The sequence below is a fragment of the Carassius auratus genome, unplaced genomic scaffold (genome assembly GCF_003368295.1).
Source record: "Carassius auratus strain Wakin unplaced genomic scaffold, ASM336829v1 scaf_tig00013464, whole genome shotgun sequence".
Classification (NCBI taxonomy): Eukaryota; Metazoa; Chordata; class Actinopteri; order Cypriniformes; family Cyprinidae; genus Carassius; species Carassius auratus.
The window spans coordinates 444,057-453,460 of NW_020524398.1; positions in this window are offsets into that span (position 1 = coordinate 444,057).

Here is a 9,404-nt window from a genome sequence, read left to right on the forward strand (position 1 = left end):
TAAACTAGTCTAGTCAAATCCCAAGTCATCAAATAGTTAAAGTCAATGAAATAATTAAGAGACTAATTAAATGATGATTGTGCATTAGTGATGAACACCTGCTGTTATTGTGCGTTACAGAGGATCAGATGATGATGTTTTATTGGTTAAAATGATGCCACCATCATGGAGATCAGTGTTTGCTTCAGTTGGGCTCTTGACCTTTGGCTTCATGTGTTAGATATTTCTCTGTAAAAGTACATGTGCTATTATAAAGCAATGCAATCAGTGCAGAAAACTATTACTAGCTTCTTTTACATGAAGTAATTATTATTTAAAAAAAAAAAAAACACTATTATTTCATTTAACATATGTTCAGTTTTTAAACAACCTACATTGTGAAACTGCTACATACTAATGAACTGTTGGTTTAATATTGATAATTAATTTGAAATGTAATGCATATACATTTTTGAAACCTTGTTTTTATAAGACGCACAGACATCATGACCCAGCATATGAATCTCAACAATGGTGACAATCAACAAAACGCTTCAAGCTGAAGTGCATGCTGGGTAACACCATAGTAAAAAAACTCCCATCATGCACTGTAGCATGAATAATTATTGTAACCACTGTTGAGGATCATATGATAAGTGCTCATGTCTAAAATCCTGAGCCTGTACAATTCCCCCCCAATATTTAAGCATTACAATAATATTTGTTTAATGGGACTTTTGTTGTAGTTTAGTAACAGCAGAACATCATGTAACAAACCAAAGAGAGACACCCTCATGAAGGTCATTTAAATGTTTTACATGATAAAAGGGCAGTTTAATTTGCTATTTCAAGCTTTTAATTCAGCAATGTGTTAATATTTACCATGTAACACAACCGCAAGTGTTTAAAAGCAAACTACTTTGAATTATTAAAAGGGTCAAGAGCCCAACTAAAGAAAACACTGATCTCCATGATGGTGGCATCATTTTAAACAATAAATCATCCGATCCTCTGTAATTCTTAATATCAGCAGGTGTTTATCACTAATGCACAATCATCATTTAATTAGTCACCTAATTATCTCACTAACTTTAACTCTTTTAGGACTTGGTATTTAACTTGAGACTCGTTTGTGACTTGGAAGGAATGACTTGGTTCCTCCTCTGATGAAATCAGCTGCTGAGTTCATGGGTGGAACAAAAATATTGCAGGACTTTTACTTTCTGAGCACTGGACTTTACACCTCTGTCTGTAATATATCTGCTTGTTTTTACACTCGTTGGCCACCAGGTGGTATTCTGAGCAAATTTAGTTTCCAGAAATTAACCCTTTTGTGAACCACTTGGCTGAAATGCTTAAAGCTTCATGAGGCCTCATCTTCCCATCACTAACTATAACAATATCCAGCATGCATCACAGCATTTTTTTTTTTTTTTTTCACCATTGTTGAGGTTCATATTCTGATTATTGATGTTTGTGTGTGACTATTTGCAGCCATGGAAAAATATGTCTGTACATAAAGCATTTGGTAGATTTATATAAACTGATTGTGTCGGAACCACTGTCTCTTTGAGTTGTTTCCATTATGAGCAGCTGAATTAATTATGCAGCACCTATTAGTCAGATTTTGAACCACTCCATAATTGATGATTGTTATCATCAGTAAGCTGCATAACAACCAACACCTGTTAATATTTTCTTTGAGTTTTTGAGTTGTAACAAACATGTTTTAAAAACATTTAAAAACATTATAACAGCCAGAGAAAACACAATGACTGAAGTCAAGGGTCAAGAGCCCAACTAAAGCAAACACTGATCTCTAACATGGTTACTTCAAATGAAACAATAAATCAACATCTAAACCTTAGTTCATTCTCAATAAGATCTTCTGTAGACGTCTGACAGAAATAAAGTCAGTCTGGTTATTAATAAGTGGAGCTGGTGATGCTGTTTGTGGGGTTGTTTCATCAGATCTCGAGAGATTTCATGTATTTTATTTCAGTTGATTTCATCTAAGGCTGTGTCTGAAGTCAGTTGTAGTAGTTCTTGTGTTTCTCTTTTCTTCCGTGATTCTGTTTGTTAACAGCAGCTGTTCATATCTAATGCTCATTCAGCACTTAGTTAATCACTTAATTACTTAAATGCAAAGTTTTAAAACTTACAGGGTTAAATCAAGGCAATCGGTTTACTCAAACGGTTTGAGTTAAGTTTACTTGTCGGGTTTTACTGTGTGGATGAAAAACAATTCAGTTGAGTCTTGAAAAAATTGTTTTGGTTAGCAATAGTTTACTGGACATGGAGATGTATTATTATTTAAGATCTCTCTACTCTGATTTCAATGGCCAAGATGAGTAACTCCAGAGCTCATCATGATGGACGTAAAGCTTGTGATGTGACTGAACCTGTGTATGACAATATAACTGTAAGAGTTCCTCCTTCACGAAAGACGAAATCCTCCTCACTGTTAGCCAGAGTGATTTAAATGCTCTTCAGTGTCGGCGTGAACATATCAAATGTTTACTGAATATGGAAATTCAATGAAACACAAAAAGCTTGTTTGAAAAGTTTTCAGATTCAGAAACATAATGTGGTGGGGTGGGATTTAATTTACTGTGACTAAATTAATAAATCAATGTATTTTACACCAACCAGAAGTTTGAACTCTATTATTTAAGGAGAAGCATGTGGACAGAAATGAGCAATGGTTCAGTTGAGTCTTGAGTGAGAAAATAGAGTTTGGTTAGGAATTGTTTACTGATCATGGAGATGAGCTGGCAACTCAAAAATTCATGATTCAAGTTGATTTTAGACGTTAGTTATTTATGATCTCTCTATTCTGTTTTAATGGCAAAGATGAATAACTCCAGAGCTCATCATGATGGACGTAAAGCTTGTGATGTGACTGAACCTGTGTATGAGAATATAATGGTAAGAGTTCCTCTTTCATGAAAGACTAAAACCTCCTCACCTTTAGCCAGAATTTATTAAATGCTATTCAGTGTCAGTGTGAAAATATCAAATGTTTATTGAATAATATGGAAATTCACATAGCACATAGAGCTTTTTTGAATAGTTTTCTGATTTAGAAACTGTAGCTAAGGCAGTGGGGCAAGACTGAATGTACTTTCAGAGTGACTCAAGTCATTTTACACCAACCAGAAATATGAAGTTATATATGAATGTTTTCTTTCTTTCTTTCTTTCTTTCTTTCAGCTTGACAGGAGGAGGCCGTAGAAGTTGTGAGCTTAATGATTTTACAGAATAATCTATCTTGATGTCTTAAATGTGATTTAATGCAGCCTAAATCTTCTGTTTGAATGTTAGATTCCTCTTCACTAAAGACATTTATACCTTGACATGCATGTACAGCTTCTTTAAAACAATTGTGAAATGCCAGACAAATAAAACTGTCTTGAATTTACATTTACTGTAAAGGCAGTAGATCATTTATGAAATACGGTTGCATTTTTTTTTAGCCGATTTACATTAAAAAAACACATTTGCATAGAAATGAGAAGTTATTATAATCATTGACAGAGTTGATCTTGTATAACATGTTCCAAACTCAACATTTCCTCTTTGTGTACTGCTGATGAAAGCCACTGTGAACAAGGTATGAGATATTTCATATATTTAATAAAGAGCTTGTACATTTACATTCAATTGAAGGTATGTAAATATGTGAGGAATAAAGAAATGTCCATGTAGATGATAACAAACATTTAAAGAGACTGGACTAGAGCCGTACATGATTAAATATCGTCTGATCGCTGTTGTTCATGAAGTGTCTATGGTTCTCTGACATGATCTGATATGATAAAACAATTTAATAGAGCAACACATAAACCTCTGTTGGACAACAAATGAATTACAACAATTAAATGAATGGATTAAAAACAAATGACATGCTATTATGCGTATTATTAAACTAATGTGAATAACGTCACTAACACAGTCTGACAGTGATTATTTCTGTCCTGTATCCTGTATAATAATTTTTTAATTTTTTAATAATCTCATTATTTATGGCTGTGAAGATTGCTGTGATGATGAAGGTCAGAATGACTCTTTCTCTTCCTCTCATCTTTCTGATCATGATTTCTGGTGAGTCACTGTTGTTACAGTTGTTAAAAAATCTGTTATATTTTAAACCTAAAAGAGGAAGTGTGGTTGAAGTTAGTGGAAGTTAGCAAAACAAGTGAAATTAAACAATGATTTTTCTTGCCTTCTTTTATCACATGAACACGTCTTGAATTTAATTGGATTTAATATTTTAGTCTCTGCGTTGATGTGCTTCAGTGTTTTTTTTTTTTTCCTGCATCATCATGATAATTTGTGTTTTTTTGCAACAACTTTTGAAACACTTCTCACTTCACAACAACTGATTTATATTATTAACATGATCAAAAACTCAAGCTTCACAGCTGTTCTTCTGTTTGTTTGTATTGCAGGAGTTTTGGGAGAAAACTGGAATGTGATTTATGAAAGTACATCAGTATGTGCTCTTAATGGATCCACAGTAAACATGTCATGCTCGTACACATACCCTCAGCAGTATAAACTGACTGATACATTCTGGATAAAGATGCCAGATGCAGGGATGAAAAGTTTAAAAGAATATCCAGAGTATAAAGACAGGGTTGAATACATTGAAAACAGACAGAAAAAAACTGCTGTTCTCAGACTGCACAACATCACTAAAAATTATGAAAGAGTTTATTTTTTCAGATTAGTAACTGATACTGAAGGACAAAAATGGTACGGTGTACCAGGAATTCAGCTTAAAGTTTCAGGTAATCCACTTGACGCCTTAATTTCTATTAATAATTTCATTTCTTGGTCGTGGTTAGATGGATGTGTTTCTCCAGCTCTTCAGGTAAAGGCACCACAGCTGGTGCTGGAGAAAGAAAGAGTCAATCTGACCTGTGAAAGCACATGCAGTCTGACAGACGGATTTATCTGGTACAAAAATGGACAGGCTTTAAAGATCCAGAACAAAACCCTCCAGCTTCAGTCCGAGCGCAGTGATTCTGGCCGTTACAGCTGCGCCGTCAGAGGACATGAAGACCTGCCGTCTCCTGCTGTCAGCATCAATGTCATGTGTGAGATACTTTAACCAGACAACCACTCAGAAAATCTCTCTGCATTTGAATACAATGGGCTTTTATATGATCCCCTGCTGGTGGATCATACATCATCTGACTGCAAAGACCAACTTTCACCCTTGAAAGCCATTCATACATTCATACATTCATGTACTCTGACAAAACAATTATTTGTGTGTGTGTGTGTGTGCGTGTTTGTGTAAAGATTTAGAAAATGGCTAAATTGAGTTTGGTTCATTTTTTTATTTTATACTCTTATTTTATTGTTGAAATGTAGTTGTTTGTTGCAATACAAACAAAATATACATAAATTATTCAGAAACCCGATTTACAAATGAAGATGGCAATCAGTCTTGAACTGCAGTCTTCATCACTGATTATAAAAAATGAAAAATGTTACCTTTTCCCAACAGGGAAAACCACCAACAATCAAGAATCTCTCACACACACAAAAACTATAATTTGCTGTTATACTCCATATAGCTCCATATACAAGCCAGAAACTAAGCATTTTTTGCACAGGCCCATCTAAAGGGTTAATGGTCCCACCTAGTGATCTGTAAAAATAACAAATTTTACCTCTTCCCAAAAGGGAAAACCACAAACAATCAAGAATGCATGATTTTATGGTGTCATGGCTTTGCAATCAAAAGATATTGTAGGAATGGAAGTCAATGGGGCAAAAACAGCCACGAACCATAAATGAGGGAGAAAAATTAAAATGTAACGCTGCACAAAAACAATGCATCAAAGTTGTTACTAATCTTTGACATGCCCAAGACTGTGATAAAAGGTAAAAAAAAAATATCCAGCCACAATCACTTTTTATATTGAAAATATGTCATTTTGTTTGTTTTTTTTTCCCAAATCAGTGACATCATTTATGAACTTGGTAATTAAAGAGTTAAAATCTTGGATTTTTGTAAAAAAAAAAATGGTAGTTTTGATCAGGTCTGAGGTTGATTAACAGATTTATGCAAAAAAAAAAAAAATATATATATCTGATACATTTTTACAGCAGTTTAATTTAGTGGATGTTTTCATCCAAGAACATAATGATCAAAGCATTTTCCCAAATTATGGGTCAAAATAAGATTTGTCACCAAAAATCATTTAAATTGCTCAAACACAGAGGAAGTTGTGGCCAAAATAAGACTCAACTTTACCCCCAAGTGGACGAAAACGTCCCCAACAATGCATAAGGGTTAAGATTTTCACGGATTTTAAGGTGGGAGTGATAAAAGACTGTAAAAACTGAAAAATTGTGAAACAAAAAAATAAAACCATATAATTTTTCCTGTAGATCCCCCTCAAAACACCTCAGTGTCCATCAGTCCGTCTGAAATAGTGGAGGGAGATTCAGTGACTCTGATCTGCAGCAGTGATTCAAACCCTCCTGCTCTGAACTTCAGCTGGTTTAAGGAGAATCAAAGCTCAGCTGTTGGATCTGGACAGAGTTTCATCATCTCCAGCTTTAACTCCAGTCACAGCGGACGCTACTATTGTGAGGCTCAGAATCAACATGGATCTCAGAGATCAGCATCTGTTTCAGTCTCTGTTAAAGGTATTCACTATAAACAGACTCACATGCTGATCTTGTTTAAAAGTCTGTCCACTCCCTTACTATATCTATCATCTCTATGTTTAAAGATTGTAATATAACGAAACAATCTTGACATTGCCTTGCCTCTTAGGTGATTGGGATATCTTGTATATCATTGCTGTCTGTGTCACCTCTGCAATAATAGTTGGATGTGGGCTCTTGTTTCTCATCATCATCACTGTGCACAAAAGGTCAGTGAGCAGAATATATATATATATATATATATATATTTTTTTAGCATATTCAGAAACATGACAGATTCTCAAATTTTACTCAATCATATAAACTTTCAAAAATGGTCTTTATCAGGTATTTTTAGTTCTGAGCAGTGAAAATACAAAGGGAATATTTTAAAGTTTTAAAATGACACTGTTTATCTACAAAGTATCTAGCCAAGTATTTTTGGCAATGTTTTAAAAGTCTTTTACAATTGTAACAAATTTTACATATGCATTTGTCCTTGTATATTTAACAACAGGACTAAGAAAAGAAATAATGACTCTAAGGACACAGAGCAAAAACAGGTAAGTCGATTAGATGCTGCACTGTAAACAATTAAGAAAAATAGATGATGTCTTGGTAGTCAATGACCTTTATTTTCTGTTAAATAAAAATGTTTCCTTTTAACTTTAATATCAATGCAATACATAATTCAAAATATGAGTAAAACACATGGAATCATGGATTGAAATTAATATATATAAGGGTCTGTAGGCAGCATGTTAATTATCACACACTTCAGATGTTACAAATGTGCAGAGCTGAATGTGTTTCCATGGATTGCAGTAAAATCACAACAGAAGTTCCAGTTTGTCACAGTGATTCTGTTGCAGACGTCTGCAGGAAAGGCCTCTGAATCCAGAGATGCTGAAAATGCTTCTGCTCAAGATGACAGAGATACAGACACAAAGAAACATGAAGCGGAGGAGATTGCATATGCCAGCATTACATTTCACCATCCAGCTAATGAAGCCAAGTGAGAAAACATGAATTATTACTGTATATCTCAACATAAGCCATCTGCAAAGTGTTTCTTACAGAAAACAGCACCAGAAATAAACCAAGAGTTCACATTTTTGATTAATGAAACATACATCCCAGCTAGAAATTTTTAATGTTCTAGGAATGTTTTCAGTGGCTAGTTTTATTTTAGTTCCCAGAATGTTCTGCTAAAAGGTAGGATAACATTCTCTAAAAACATTCTAAAAATGTTTATTGATAACATTGTTACAACATTATTCTCTAACATTCTAATAAAGCTTCCCATCACATTAGATGTGGACTGACATGGCTCAGAAGTGAAATGTTGGTTGAAAGTGAAAACCCAACCTCTGTTTGGTGTCAAACTCTAGCGTAAATACTCCAAACACAGTATTACCCACTTCACTTATTATAAACAAGATTTATTTCTGTCATAAATGTAAAAAAGTTATTATTGAGATTAACAGAGGTTTTAATGGTTTATTGAAAATAATAGTTTAGTTTGATGTCACCATTATGGTGATCAGTACTTAGGCAGTATGACTCTTTTCAGTGTTACTATTCATTTAACTGCTGTAATTATGCTTGTTACAGCATAAACAGTGAGATAAAAATGTCATCAGAGGAAGTTGGTTACTTGCTGATGTTACAAATTTGCAATGCATTCTGGGTGCCATGTATGAGTTTTATATGATATTCCCAGAATGCATTGCAGCATAAAGCACATTACCATGGTTGAAATTCATACACAGAATCTTGATGTTTGTGTGACAAAGAAAGGTTTATTTTTCTTTAAATCCTTGGAATTATCTGCTTTAAATTCAGCAGGGTCTCAGGCTGTTGACCCATTGAGTCACTTTCATAAATATTATGCAATTGACAACTTACATTAGATTGGGTGACCAAATCACATATGTGATGACATATTAATCATCAGCAAGCAACCAGCGTTGTCTAACCTGATGTTCTCTTGTTGTTTTTGCCTTAATAAAGATTAGAGCAGTTAAAGAATGAACGTGACGTACCAAGTGTCAAATTGCTTAACTAAAGCCAACACTTACCACCATTATGGTGACCTCAAACCAAACTATTACTTTTATACAGAGATCCACGTTCAACTCTGCTTAAATCTTAATTAGAATGTTAGGGGATAATGTTCTAATAATGTTATTAATAAACATTTTTAGAATGTTTTTAGAGATCCTATCTTTTGAGAGAACGTTCTGGGAACAAAAATAAAACTACCCGCTAAAAACATTGTTAGAACAATCCATGGGAATGTTCTTAAAACATTTTTAGAGCAAAAAAATTCTAGCTAAGATGAAAGGCCAGTCTTTGCACAACAGCCTTAAAAGTCTGTTTTGCTTTATCAAGTTTAATGCTCTGTGATGATCTCACTCTTGTTGATGTATTTGTCATTTTTCAGATCTGCTGCAAGCCAAGACATGGATGTATCTGTGATTTACAGCGGCATTAGATGATCCAGCCTAATCTATGTAGATCCAGATCATGAAAGACTTTTTAATTTAATCATGTTTTTGAGTGTGCATTGCTTATTAAGCATTTGCAGCTCCATCATGGTTAACATTTTGGTGATTTACATCTCTTGTAAGCCAAACAAACAAACAAACAAACAAACAAACACAGAGTGAAGTGAATGTAGTATGAGGCATTTGTGATCTTTCTCTCTCTTTCTCTCTCCACATATCTAGACATTTAAAGAATTTACTGTTTAT